The sequence below is a fragment of the Gymnoscopelus microlampas genome, assembly GCF_963454915.1.
Source record: "Gymnoscopelus microlampas genome assembly, chromosome: 19".
In the NCBI taxonomy this organism is placed as follows: Eukaryota; Metazoa; Chordata; class Actinopteri; order Myctophiformes; family Myctophidae; genus Gymnoscopelus; species Gymnoscopelus microlampas.
Window position 1 is genome coordinate 9,349,934 of NC_139956.1, and position 14,112 is coordinate 9,364,045.

Here is a 14,112-nt window from a genome sequence, read left to right on the forward strand (position 1 = left end):
ACAAACGAATGCGCTGGTGCGCATATCTACACACACCCACAGCCTGGCACTGCAACATTAGGCCTATATCTTCTAATTCTCCAGGAATGTCTGTGATTGTAATTTTCCTATTATCAGCAGATGTGAGAGTGTCAATTCCTTGTGTCAATTGTGTTTATGTAAGATGATAGTCTATTCAAAGAAGACGATTTGTGCCGCGCAATGCCATTTGCTCCAAATGACGCACTTTACTTTTATTCATGGATTACACAGGAAATAATGAACTGATTACAATAATATAAAATTCTCTCAAATCAGTAACAGGTAGGTGATACATATGCCCATCAAATATGGTTTTCTTGAAAGGCAATCCAAGGTTATAGCTTGGAAACCAACATTCGGGGAATATCTGACGGCTTGGAGCGCCTTAGTGCGGCTGCAGAGTTCACCTTGGGATTTGTCATTCCAATTTTACTGTAGGCTAATCCACCAAAGTGTGACTGTTAATTCCTCGTGTCAATACATTGTGTTTTTATCACCGGTGCCAGTATTATTATTATTATTGTTAATATTATTATTATATACCTTAGCCTCTATTGCAATAATAGACCTTATTATTATTATTATTAGTGGAGTATTTCCATTTTTCTATACTTTTACTTATTCCACTACATCTCAGAGAAAAATATTGTACTTTTAATCTGCAACAAATATTTGAAAACGTTAGTTATGATGTAGATTTAGAATGATATTATTACATCCCCAACCGCCCTATTTAAACGTTGGCTATTTGAAAATAGCCGATCTACAAGCACACAATGCTCAATGTGACTCATTGTGACCTTGTAGATCTGATTCTATAGATTCTATACATTATGATAATGGTAACATGTCAGTGGTTCGACCTCCCGTTAGTCCCGAACCCCACATGAGTGTCCGTGCATTATTTCGGGGATTGATTGATTGATTGATGTACTTTATTTAGTAAGACATGAGAACATCAGTAGGCCTACATGGAAGTACAAATTCACAATACAAGGTCTACTAAACTGGGAGACTCATTGGGAGATATCAGAACCACCAGCAGCTTTTTCAGAGCGCATTTGTCACACGCAGAAAGCAGGTCAATAGACAGTGCTTGGGTGAGCTTTATTTCAACACACTCTAGGCACCCCCAATTAATATACAGTAGACTACATGTAGGCTACAGTATGGTGTGTATTGTATTTAATGTTAGCTTTGAAATCCACTAATGTATCTGTGCGTCATTATGCGCGCTGGAAACCTCCCGATGTTAATTGTTCTATTTAGCCTACATAAGGTAAGCTGTCTTTATATGCGCTAAGGTGACAGCAATGTATACCGGCCTAAAGCTGCCTCCCCCACCCCCAAATAATACACTCCAGTCCAGTAATGACAGCCCGAATTTATCTGATCTACAAGCTCACAACGCAGCGATCAGCAACATGTTGTGAGCTTGTAGATCTGCAACACTGATGCCATATGATTAATGATTCCTGTCGCATGTCTGGGTTAATAATTATGAGAATAAAAGTAGGCTATAGCCTATTTTAGTACTCAACATTATTCAGAATGATGTTAAGGGGAAAAATATTAATATCATTATTATTGTTATTAGGCCAGTATTATTATGCTATCATATTTTGCGCACTCACACACAATATAAGAGGCTATATGCTCACAGTGCATCAGCTACTGTATTGTTCTTTAGTCATTTGAGTTTAACTAATATTGTGGCTTTTCCAACAATCTAAAAATAAAGTCACAGTTCTTGATCAGGGGCAGGAAGTTGCACTTGATCCAAGAAGTTGCATCAATTACTCATATTTATTTCGACCTGAAATAAATATGAGCTCACAATGCATCACATCACAATGCATTGTTTATTTGCATTTTCAAATGGCGAAATGTGTTTTGTGATAATAATCAAAATCTACAAAGTAACTAAAGTGTTCAAATAATTGCAGTGGATTATAAGTAGGCCTACTTGCCTCTGATATGTAATGGAGTAGAAATAAAAGTAGGCCTATAGAAAAATGGAAATACTCCAGTAATAATAATAATAAGGTCTATTACAATTATTAGTTTATTGCAATTTGCCTCTGAGATGTAGTGGAGTAGAAGTAAAAGTACTGAAAATTGGAAATACTCCAATAACGTATAAAACTACCCCAAAATTGTACTTAAATAGTAGCCTACTTAAGTACAATTTTGGTCTTAAAATGTTGGGAAGACCGCATGGCTAATATGCATACGCGTAATATCTGCAAATGAGCCATGTGGTCCATGGTCTTACCAAAGATTGTTAATATAGCAAGATACGCATTCTCCATTGGAGCACCTAGAGGCGAAGTGGTACACAAATCCTACAAATGGTCTCCTAAGTAGGCATGGTTGTCTTCTCCCCCGAACACCCCACCACCCTCCGCCTCCCCCTCCCCTCTCCCTGGCTGACAACGTCATATGAATGTGTATTTGTGTATTTTCTTCATTAAAGAAAATAAATGCTTTACATGTTTGAAAGCAAACTGTTGGCAAATATGCTTTTAAGAAACTCGAGGTTACGAATGTAACCCCGGTTTCTTTAGAATTCGGAGTAACATACTCACTATGGGAATATCAGCGCCTCCTGGCGATGAACAGAGCTACATACCATAAACTCCCGGGCCATTCATTGGCTGAGAAGGGTATGTCACGTGTCCGGTAGACCGGAACCGGCTTAAAGCCGGTCGCGTGACGTGGCTCATCCTCTTTAACAACCGCTCTCTGCATGCAGATGCACACAAACAGGGGTGTTAGGTGAGTATGTTACTCCGAATTCTAAAGAAACCGGGGTTACATTCGTAACCTCGAGTTTCTTGTCAAATTCTCCGTAACATACTCACTATGGGATTCATAAACCCCCCTGGGGCTTATAGCCATACGGAAACCCTCCCAGTCCCGCACGCCCCCTTGCCGTAAGGCCCCGCCCCCACGGGCGTGACCTCCGGCCTCACGGGAGCCCCGGCCCCCCGGGCCGGGGTGCGGGATATAGAAAAAAGGTAGACCCTGACAGACTAAGTCTTCCTTATTGAACTAATGAACAGACACAAGTCTGTCCCAAAAGTGAAAACACAAGGAAACAGGGCCTCCTCCCCTGGGACCCTACCAGGGTGGTCCCGAGGGGACTCAGGAGAAGGAAGGCAGGAGAGAGAAAAAACAGGGTAACAAAACCCTGTCCAAACCTCCCCCACTCTAGCTAGAGACAGCCGCTACGCCCAGGACAGCGTGCGTCACTGACGACGCCGCCACGTCCAGGCTGCAGGAAGCCGCAAAAGTCGATGGAGACGACCAGTTTGCCGCCTCGCAAACCTCCTGGACCGAAAATCCCCTGGAGAGAGCCCAGGATGCAGCCATGCCTCTAGTAGAGTGAGCCTTCAGTCCTTCTGGAACTGGAGCGCCACCACTGACGTAGGCCAGCCTAATGGCATCCAAGATCCATCTAGAAAGCGTCGCCCTAGCCACCGCCTTCCTCCGACCACATGGTCTGAAGGAGACAAAAGCTGTGACGACGACCGGCCGATCACTGTCCACTGGCAGCAGAGCTTCAGAGCCCTCCCTGGGCAAAGACAGTGCAGCCGCTCATCCTTCGCTGAAACGAAAGGAGGTGGATGAAAAACAGCTCAAACGGGGCCTGGGTCACCAACCCGTTCTTGGGAGCAAACGCTAAGTTGGGTTTAAACAAAACCCTCCTGTTGTCGCCCGAGAACCTCAAGCATTCCGAACTCACCGAGAGTGCATGCATGTCACTAACCCGTTTAGCTGTAGACAAAGCAACTGAAAGGACCGTTTTGAAACTGACGATCTGCGGATCTACAGACTCAAACGGCTCGAACGGTGGACGGCAAAGGGCCCCCAGTACCACCGCCAGGTCCCAGGCCGGGAAAGAGGCCTAGTAACCGGTCTGGCCCACCTGGCACCGTTTCAAAAAACGACGCACCAGAGGATGTCGGCCAACCGTCATGCCACCGAAACCTTCGTGACAAGCGGAAAAGGCCGCCTGGTACCCCTTAACCGTCGAGAAACCAGACCCTGACTCAACCTGCCATGCAGGAAGACGAGGATGCTGCGCACCGGGGCCTGGAAAACCACCACTGGCGGTGATAGTTCCAGAGACCAAGACACGAACATGTTCCATCTATCGTTGTGCACAGCCCTCGTGGAAACGGCCCTCGCGCCCTGGATGGTAGTCACCACCTCAGGGGGCAGGCCACACGAAGTCAAAATCTCCCTCTCACGGGCCAGACCCACAGGTCTAGGTCCTGAGGCCGCTTGTGGAAAATCTCGTACCCTGCCTGTCGTAACAGATCTCTGTTCGGGGGGAGGGGCCAGGGCTCGTCGCAGAGGGGAGGATTATTCCTGACCTCCATGCGCCCCACGCCAGTGCCACCAGCGGCACTGACAGTCCGTGGAGTCTGACCCTCTCCATTGTTGAGAGGACCAACTCCAGTGACGGGAACGCATAAAGCAGTTCAGTCGGCCAAAACTGGCCCAGATCTGGCTCGTTATCTCCGGAGGAGAGGCCAATCTGCGTACCAAAAAATGCCCCTGGACAACAGAGTCGCACCGCTGTTCAGGAGGCCCGGTACATGTGAGGCTCTGAAAGACGCAAGGCGCGCGTCGCACCACAGCGTCAGATCGCCAGCTAGCTTTGTCCAACACCGGAGAGGCCAGGCCTCCCTGCTTGTTGACATAGCACAAGGTCGCGCTGTTGTCGGTCCTGAACAGGACATGACAACCTCGAAACCGAGCCTTGCAATGTCTGACCGTCAGAAAAGACCGTCATCAGCTCCAAGTAGTTGATGTGGGCCGTCTGTAGACTGGGACCCCACACCCCCTTGACCGAGCGGCTCTCGTGGACGGCACCCATTCAGTGAGGTTAACGTCCGTGGTAATGACCTTCCGCGAGACCACAGCACCCATTCTGACCCCTTGGACATAAGGGTTGCGTCTGACCACGGTCTAATCGTGTCCATGCACCGTGGGGATACCTGGACCTTCTGATAACCTCAGGTGGACGGGACTCCAAGACCCCGCATCCACGAAAAAGGGGTCACAAGTGGGGCTTGTCTAAACGAAACAGGTGTAAGGCCGAAGTCATGAGACCCGCCGCCGGCAAGCATAGCCTGTATGTGACTTGTCGCCTCACGCGAGAAGACCATAGGCCCAAAAGCTGTCTATCCCGTCCCGGGACAGACGCCTGTGAGCCTGGTCTAGCCCAGCGAGATCCCCATGAAGGTGGTCTGCTGAGACGGAGGTCGATGCTGGTCCACCAATCCCCTTAATGCACCGTCTGTAGCAGAGACGCGGACGTCAAAATCCGGAAACAAAACACCTTGTTTGACATAGGAGGTTTATGCATAAAGGCATGTGGAAAACACACCAGTACAACCACAGTGTGTTGTTGTTGATCAGGGGAGCTGACCAGTACAACCACAGTGTGTCACTGCCGTACTGAAAAAGAGCAGTACCCACACAGTGTAACACTTACAGCAAAGGTCGTCGGGATCGGGAGTCGAACCTGCGACGCGCTGTCAGGCTGGATTACCAGCATGTGGTATGCACCTGGACCGCTAGGCCAGCGGACGCCCTGAAGTACCGGAATAGTAAACAGTTCCGGACTGCAAACTCTCCAACAAGCTGCGCCACAGCAAGCGAGTTGGGGGGGGGGGGCTCTGATGTCACCCAGTCCCGCGGAGAACGCGCACGTTTCCGACGGGACCGGTGATGTCGTCACGTGGTCCAGCGGACTGCTTTGAGGCCTCCCGACCCAAGGGAAAAACCCTTCAGTTAGGCAGTTTGCGGCAAAAGCTGCAGTCTGAACAGTTCATTCAAATGATTTGCAATGTTTTTCCCCCCGCACAGGTTCAGAGGCTGAGCCGTGGTGGTAGGTGGCCACCGTGGTGTTGCTTTAGCGTGGCTGGCTATGCACTGTACCAAAAAACAACACTGCAAGTGTTGATGATAGTAAGGCTAGTCGGCCGCTAAGTGAAAACAACAGTAGCCTGACTTGAAGTCTTTAGTCAAGGCTAAACCCACCATGAGCCACGACAATGTTGGCATCCGTTCCCATGGAGACCAATGATGTCGTCACGTAATCCCACGGACCCGCACGAGCAACGCCCGTTAGGGAGCGTGGAAAGGTAGCGGTGATAGTGGCCACCGCAGTGTTGCTTTAGCGTGGCTGGCTAAGCACTGTACCAAAAAACAACACTGCAAGTGTTGATGATAGTAAGGCTAGTCAGCCGCTAAGTGAAAACAACAGTAGCCTGACTGGAAGTCTAAGCTTTAGTCAAGGCTAAACCCACCATGAGCCACGACAATGTTGGCATCCGTTCCCATGGAGACCAATGATGTCGTCACGTAATCCCACGGACCCGCACGAGCAACGCCCGTTAGGGAGCGTGGAAAGGTAGCGGTGATAGTGGCCACCGCAGTGTCGCTTTTAGCGGGGCTGGCCATGTGCTGCACTAAAAAACAACACTGCTATGCGTTGTTGTTAGTGAGGCTAGATAGCTGCTAAGTGAAACAACAGTAAGCAGTTATCAAACATTCGAAAGTTGTAAACCTTCAAATATTTGTTGAGGCTGCTGGACCCTACGCATGAGAAAAACAATACTTTGTCTGTCATGGGGGTTTTTGTGGAGAATTGCAGCCTGCAACCCTTCAGTATTGTGTGCAACAACACCCAAGGATTCGGCTTGCAATATTTCCATTGTTCCACACCCCGAGCGAACGGGTCGGTGGGGGCTGATGACGTCATCGGCCGTTCGGAGCTCAACATTCGGTTCGTCCGTCGTCGCCGCTCGCCTGTTCCCATGGAAACCAACGGCGCTGCCGATTGGACAGGCGGGGCCGTGCGCGTTAGTAACGCTGGCTTGCCTGGGGGACTCGGAGGAGTCACGTGACTGGTCACGGGAAAAATTACCCGACGTCAGAAATAAGCCTACCTCGGCCGTCGTCTCTGCGCGGAGTGTCGACAAAGTTATCCTCTCTTTAGGAGGCGCCCCGTCGTATTCCAGCGGCAGACGAGGCCTTCTGTTTCCATGGAAACCTGTGAGGCGTGACAGCTGAGGGGTCGTCTGTCCTTCCAAAATGGCGGAGACAGAGGTCCGCTCTTTCTGACTCAAGCACTTCCGGTTCACAGTGGCGCTTGATCGCTTCCTGTGAGACGGAAGGCAAAAACCGCCGTGACCCTGTTCCACTGGCGCTTTGGCGCCCTCTGGCGGACAAAGGTGGCGTCGGTTTTGTTATTACCTCCTAATGATTTATTCCCTTCATATGATCCAAAACATGCACAGATGTTGTCCCAGCAATGTCCGGGGCACCGGAATTCGGGTGTACCCGGGCATTGTGGGCTCATGGGATGATGACACTGATCCATTGCATGCACAGATGTTATCCCAGCAATATCTGCCACACCGGAATTCGGGCGCTGCAGATATTGACGGGCTTATTTGGATAACAACATTGATTCAAAGCATCATGTAATGAGAACATTGGAGCAGAGAAGCCGTCGGTACGGGGACTCCACTGCACCGTTGTTCTAGGACATGTGAAATAACGAGCTGGTTTGTAACATGTAACACATTTATTTTCTTTGGCAGAAATAATGGTACCTTTAAACACACATTCGTTTTCATTACAGTCTTTTGGCACTTGAGGAGCCGTTCCTGGCCCTGTCCAACGAGGCCTGACAAGCCACTGTCCTCGTCCCCAGCATATGAAAAATGGCTTATGAAATGATTCATTGCAAGCACAGCTGTTAACCCAGCAATCTTTGAAACACCGGTGTTCGGGCGCTTCAGCTATTGTGGGCTAAGGGCTTATATAGAAAACATTGGAGCAGAGAGGCCCTCGGTACGTTGACTCCACTGCTCTCTGCTGTTCTAGGACATGTGAGATAACGAGCTGGTTTGTAACATGTAACACATTTATTTTCTTTGGCAGAAAAAAATTGTACCTTAAACACACACATTCGTTTTCATTACACACGGGGGTGTTGAACCGGTCTGTGCACCGGTGAGTCTGCTAATGTGCAAATGTACTTTGGAACATGTGAAATGAAACAAAAGTAGGCACAGGAACAGTAAACAGCATGAGACGTTTTAACATATTGTATGAAAAAACAACATGTGTACAAATGGCACCCGATGAAACCGTTCACGGTTGTTCTCATCCTGGAGCCTCCTTTCCCTGGATGCCGGATTGGAGGTGCAGGGGGCAGGAGGGCGGCCAGCCCTTGCTGTCTGGTGCTAGGAGGAGGCGTAGTCTGGGCCTACCTGGACCTGGAAGCTGCCTCGTCCCTTGTGGTAAAAACGCCGGCTCGGCTGCGGTCTTTAGACGCCCCCGAGCGGGGTTACTCGTTACACAGAGTGAGAAGGCTAACACGCTGGTGTAGTCCTAGCGAGGCTATAGCTAAGCTAGAACAGCACCGCTAATAACCTGTTGCTTAGTTAAGCTAGCTGGGTGTTGTTAAGCCAATAAAAACACTGCCTGACTGGAGCGATGTTAACTAGCAAAGCAGCTAACGTAGCTAGTCTGGGCTAACTCACTCAAGAGGCTCCTGCCTCGTTCTCCCCCTCGTCCATGCTGCCGTCGCCTGGAGCCCTTGTTGTCCTCTGGCGACGTACTGCCGTCCCTTGTAGATGGCTGGGAGGAGGGGGAAGAAGAGCCGCTAGTAGGCTGTACCTGGCTGGGCCCACCAGGCACAGCTCGCGCAGCTGCTGGAGTGCCGTGTTCAACGGCCGGTGTGGCAGCCTGGTGGAGTCGCGAGCCGTGGTTGCGCTGCTCGGAGGCTCCGGGGCTGCTGGAGGGCCCATGGTGATCTGGGCACGCACGTGGTGGGGCCACCACGCACGGTCCCTGGGCCGGCGATGCGGGGTGTCTCTGGAGCCGCGCCGATCTAGGACGAATCCCCGCTACTTCCTCCGACTCGTGCCCTGGCCTTGGCCAGGCGGCTGTCGAGGTGCAGGGTGGGGAGTCAATGCAGTGTCCTGGCGCATCGGGGATGCGCCAGGCAGGAGATGCAGAAACGTGGGGATCGTCTCGGTTGCATGCGGTAATCCAGAAGCCCGCATCCGTGTGGTTCCTCCAATGCAGGGCTAGCGTCGAGTGTTTGCTAGTAAGCTAACGCTAACGCTAAGCTAGGCTTTAACACAGCGACCGACGGAGAGCTAGGCTAGTTAGCTTTAGCTGCTAGGCTAAAGCTAGCTGCTAACTCTGGCTTGACCGTGCTAGCACGTGAGGAGGAAAACATGTAGTAGTAAGATAAGTTTAGAAAGAAGAAGATAGCCGCGGGAGCGGAACTAAGGATTTAAGGACTAAAAACCCGTGGGTAGGTACAAGTACCACCGCTGTGGGCTAAAGCTGGTTTCAGTCCGGAGAAATCGAATAGTTTCAGAATAATTTGTTTTAGTATGTCTTAAGCCGTGTTACATCTGCCATGCAGAGAAGCGAAAGAGGATGAGCCACGTCACGCGACCGGCTTTAAGCCGGTTCCGGTCTACCGGACACGTGACATACCCTTCTCAGCCAATGAATGGCCCGGGAGTTTATGGTATGTAGCTCTGTTCATCGCCAGGAGGCGCTGATATTCCCATAGTGAGTATGTTACGGAGAATTTGACAAGAAACCTATGAGATTCCCACTACAAACACACATTATTCAGTCTTATGCTAGATGTGCTCCTGTTTCTGCTCAATGTTAACCATATATATATATAGAGATATATAACTATAATTATAAATATATATATATATAAAATATTATATATACCTTATGAATAAAGGGCCCTTATTTATAAGGTATATATTTTACCACTATAGACCATAGTATGTTTAGAAAATTAGCATGAATGTTATGATTCCCAAATCCTACCCCATCAACCAAGACAGTTGATAATGGAACATTATATTATTGAGCATTGGAACACACATTTTATTTAATTTTTAATATGTCCATAATGATTTTCACGTACTATATTCACATATATAATCTCAGTTAATCAGTTTTTAGAACATCTTATAGGGACAGAGCATAGAGTTAAAAAATATTGCGTATCTTGCTATATTAACAATCTTTGGTCTTACTCCGCAGGCTAATCACGTCTTTGCTAGCCATGGATCACATGACGGTTGTCCGTTATAACCGTCATGGATGAACTTCAACCTGGTGTTTAAACTTTTCCCTTACTGCTCCATTCATCATCTACATAAACGTTCATATTTCAAATATAAAGTGCTGTCCCCATGGCCATGGATGTTAGAATTATGTTCGGGTCCTCAAAAGTACCCATATCTTCCGTATTGTTCAATAAAGCCGATCGGATTAAAATATCCGATCTGTGGCCATTTTCTCATAGAGTTATAATGTATCAGAGTGCAATACACCTCCCAGCCGATAGGGTCACGTAGTTGAAAGTATATGGAGAAAATACGGGGGAAATGGCCACCAATCAGATTAAAATGCTTTTTATTTAACAATTCAGAATATTCGGGTAGTTCTTAGGGAACGTACATAATTGTAAAATCTGTAGCCATGGGGTAAGCACTTTATATTTGGAATATGAACGTTTATGTAGATGTAGGCCTACGGACGAAAAAGGGAGAAAGTTTAAATACCAGGTTGAAGTTCATCCATGACGGTCACGATATGACAGTTATGTTTCAGGGCTATAGACCCCTTAACAGACGACGTCATACTGGCTGCGTGCAGCCAGTATGCGCGCAACGAAACCCATTATATCAGGTCTCGTTAGGACGCGTCTCACTAGCCAACACACACAAGAGGGGGTTGGGGTGTGCTGAAACCAGTGCACCCCGAAACAGGTTGGGAATTGATTGCGTGAAACAATCACCTGTGCGTCCAGGCTCAATGTTAGTAAACAAATAATTGGTCTATAAACTCATACATGATCGGTTTTGCTGTTCTCAAATAGATTACCCACAATAAATAAAATACACCGCATCGCAATGTGAGGCATTGTGAGCTTGTAGATCAGATAAATTCGGGCTGTCATTACTGGACTGGAGTGTATTATTTGGGGGTGGGGGAGGCAGCTTTAGGCCGGTATACATTGCTGTCACCTTAGCGCATATAAAGACAGCTTACCTTATGTAGGCTAAATAGAACAATTAACATCGAGAGGTTTCAAGCAGATACATTAGTGGATTTCAAAGCTAACATTAAATACAATACACACCATACTGTAGCCTACATGTAGTCTACTGAATCTTAATTGGGGGTGCCTAGAGTGTGTTGAAATAAAGCTCACCCAAGCACTGTCTATTGACCTGCTTTCTGCGTGTGACAAATGCGCTCTGAAAAAGCTGCTGGTGGTTCTGATATCTCCCAATGAGTCTCCCAGTTTAGTATACCTTGTATTGTGAATTTGTACTTCCATGTAGGCCTACTGATGTTCTCATGTCTTACTAAATAAAGTACATCAATCAATCAATCAATCCCCGAAATAATGCACGGACACTCATGTGGGGTTCGGTGAGTCAGAAGCTATGGGTATAGGCTCACAGACTAACGGGGCTAACGGGAGGTCGAACCACTGCCATGTTACCGTTATCATAATGTATAGAATGTATACAAATCTTTTGAAAATAGCAGATCTACAAGGTCACAATGAGTCACATTGAGCATTGTGTTCTTGTAGATCGGCTATTTTCAAATAGCCAACATTTAAATAGGGCGGTTGGGGATGTAATAATATCATTCTAAATCTACATCATAACTAACTTTTCAAATATTTGTTGCAGATTGAAAGTACAATATTTTCCTCTGAGATGTAGTGGAATAAGTAAAAGTATAGAAAAATGGAAATACTCCACTAATAATAATAATATAATAATAAGGTCTATTATTGCAATAGAGGCTAAGGTATAAAATAATAATATTAACAATAATAATAATAATACTGGCACCGGTGATAAAAACACAATGTATTGACACGAGGAATTAACAGTCACACTTTGGTGGATTAGCCTACAGTAAAATTGGAATGACAAATCCCAAGGTGAACTCTGCAGCCGCACTAAGGCGCTCCAAGCCGTCAGATATTCCCCGAATGTTGGTTTCCAAGCTATAACCTTGGATTGCCTTTCAAGAAAACCATATTTGATGGGCATATGTATCACCTACCTGTTACTGATTTGAGAGAATTTTATATTATTGTAATCAGTTCATTATTTCCTGTGTAATCCATGAATAAAAGTAAAGTGCGTCATTTGGAGCAAATGGCATTGCGCGGCACAAATCGTCTTCTTTGAATAGACTATCATCTTATATAAACACAATTGACACAAGGAATTGACACTCTCACATCTGCTGTTAATAGGAAAATTACAATCACAGACATTCCTGGAGAATTAGAAGATATAGGCCTAATGTTGCAGTGCCAGGCTGTGGGTGTGTGTAGATATGCGCACCAGCGCATTCGTTTGTATTGTATTGGACCAGTGCACAACGAATAATGATAATATTATTATTATAATAATGATAATCCTTGAATAGCATACATTTCTCCACCATAATAAAGAATATGATGAATGCACATAGGCTATTATGTTGCATAATCCAAGTCAAAATGTCTCTAAACATGGCCTGAGTACATTTACTCAAGTACTGTACTTAAGTGCAAGTAAATTACTAATTCGTTCCCTCACTTTACTAAAGCGAGGCCTCGCTTTAGTTTATTTGAGGCAATGAATTAGCTAACTTGTTCCCTCGAATAAAGTAATGCGTTCGAATGAATAAGGTAATGCGTTGCCATGCATTACTAAAGCGTTCCCATGCATAACTAAAGCGATCCCACGCATAAATCTTAAAAAAAAAAAATCCCCCTCAATGGCCACTGGAGGGCTCCGTACTTATCATATCAGTAACAGCATTTTTTTTTGTTTGTAAATTAATGCCCTATTTGATCATACTACAGCGTCACACAAAAGTATAAAAAATAGCAGATCTACAAGCTCGAAGCGCGGCGCGACACATTTTGAGCTCGTCGCTGTGCTATTTTTTTGTATCCTGAAAAGTAACCGACATAGACAATATCCTTCCCCGATTCGTCATGTTGTTATACGTGCCCTTTTCCTGAAGAAAAACAGACAATGACTATACTAATTTACCAGTGGAGTGGTTAATTCAATGAATAAGGAATTACAGGCGTTGCTGACCGTGTTGTCTACAGTATGCTAGCAGCTGTTATACAGTTACATTATGTAGTATGTATATGTTCTATGTTCTTGCAATGCAATGGAATAAATTACGATTGTATTTAATGACGATTATATTGTATAATGGAGACGATAGCACATCCTCACAGGTCAAGTAGGGATGAGGGTAAATTCTAGGCTAGTGCACATCCAGGTTCATGCTCAAACTGCCACCATTCTTAGCTGCTGGAAAACACTTTTCTTATTGATTACAAGATGTCACGGCATGTTACCGGTTTGCCCGGCATTGTAGGGGTTATTGCATTGACAATGTGTCCAGGTTTCGGTACCCAGCATTGGCCAGTTTATTGCATTGCATGGGCGAAATAGGCTCTTTCTCTTTCCCTCTGTGAAGTCGCTTGTAAATATTGGTTGTTGTGGGTTGTGTTTTTTTGGGCTTGTTTCTAAAGTATAGTTGTTTATTTGGGCTTGTTTCTAAAGTATAGTTGCTTATTTGGGCTTGTTTCCTTAATGTTGTTTAAACCAGTGGCTCAAACATTTTCATGTCAAGGACACCCAAATTAATATGTAGCTATTTGTCCACGGATCCCCCGTCTAAAAATATTTTGTGCCAGGGACCCCCTTGCCATATTTGTGTTGTTGTTGTGTTAAAAGAAATATTCAAACATTTTCACTTTTTCAAGATTATTTTTTTTACAAATAGCTGATCTGCAAGCTCACAACGCGTGGCATTGTGAAACAGAAATTGAAAACAAGATTTACAAACATCAACATTAATTTGGACGACACTCTCATTACAGACAAGCTGGATGTGGCTAATCGCTTAAACATCTTTACAACCATAGCCATAACACTGGTTAACATACTGCCCTCTCACTCTGGGCTTTAT

The 14,112-nt window shown here is 46.1% G+C and overlaps 1 protein-coding gene across 3 annotated transcripts in view; it reads left to right on the forward strand.

Annotated features, from left to right (window-relative positions):
• Positions 1–14,112, forward strand: part of LOC311035532 (type II inositol 3,4-bisphosphate 4-phosphatase-like) — a 58,344-nt gene that overhangs the window by 5,248 nt on the left and 38,984 nt on the right. The gene's annotated exons all lie outside the window — the stretch shown is intronic.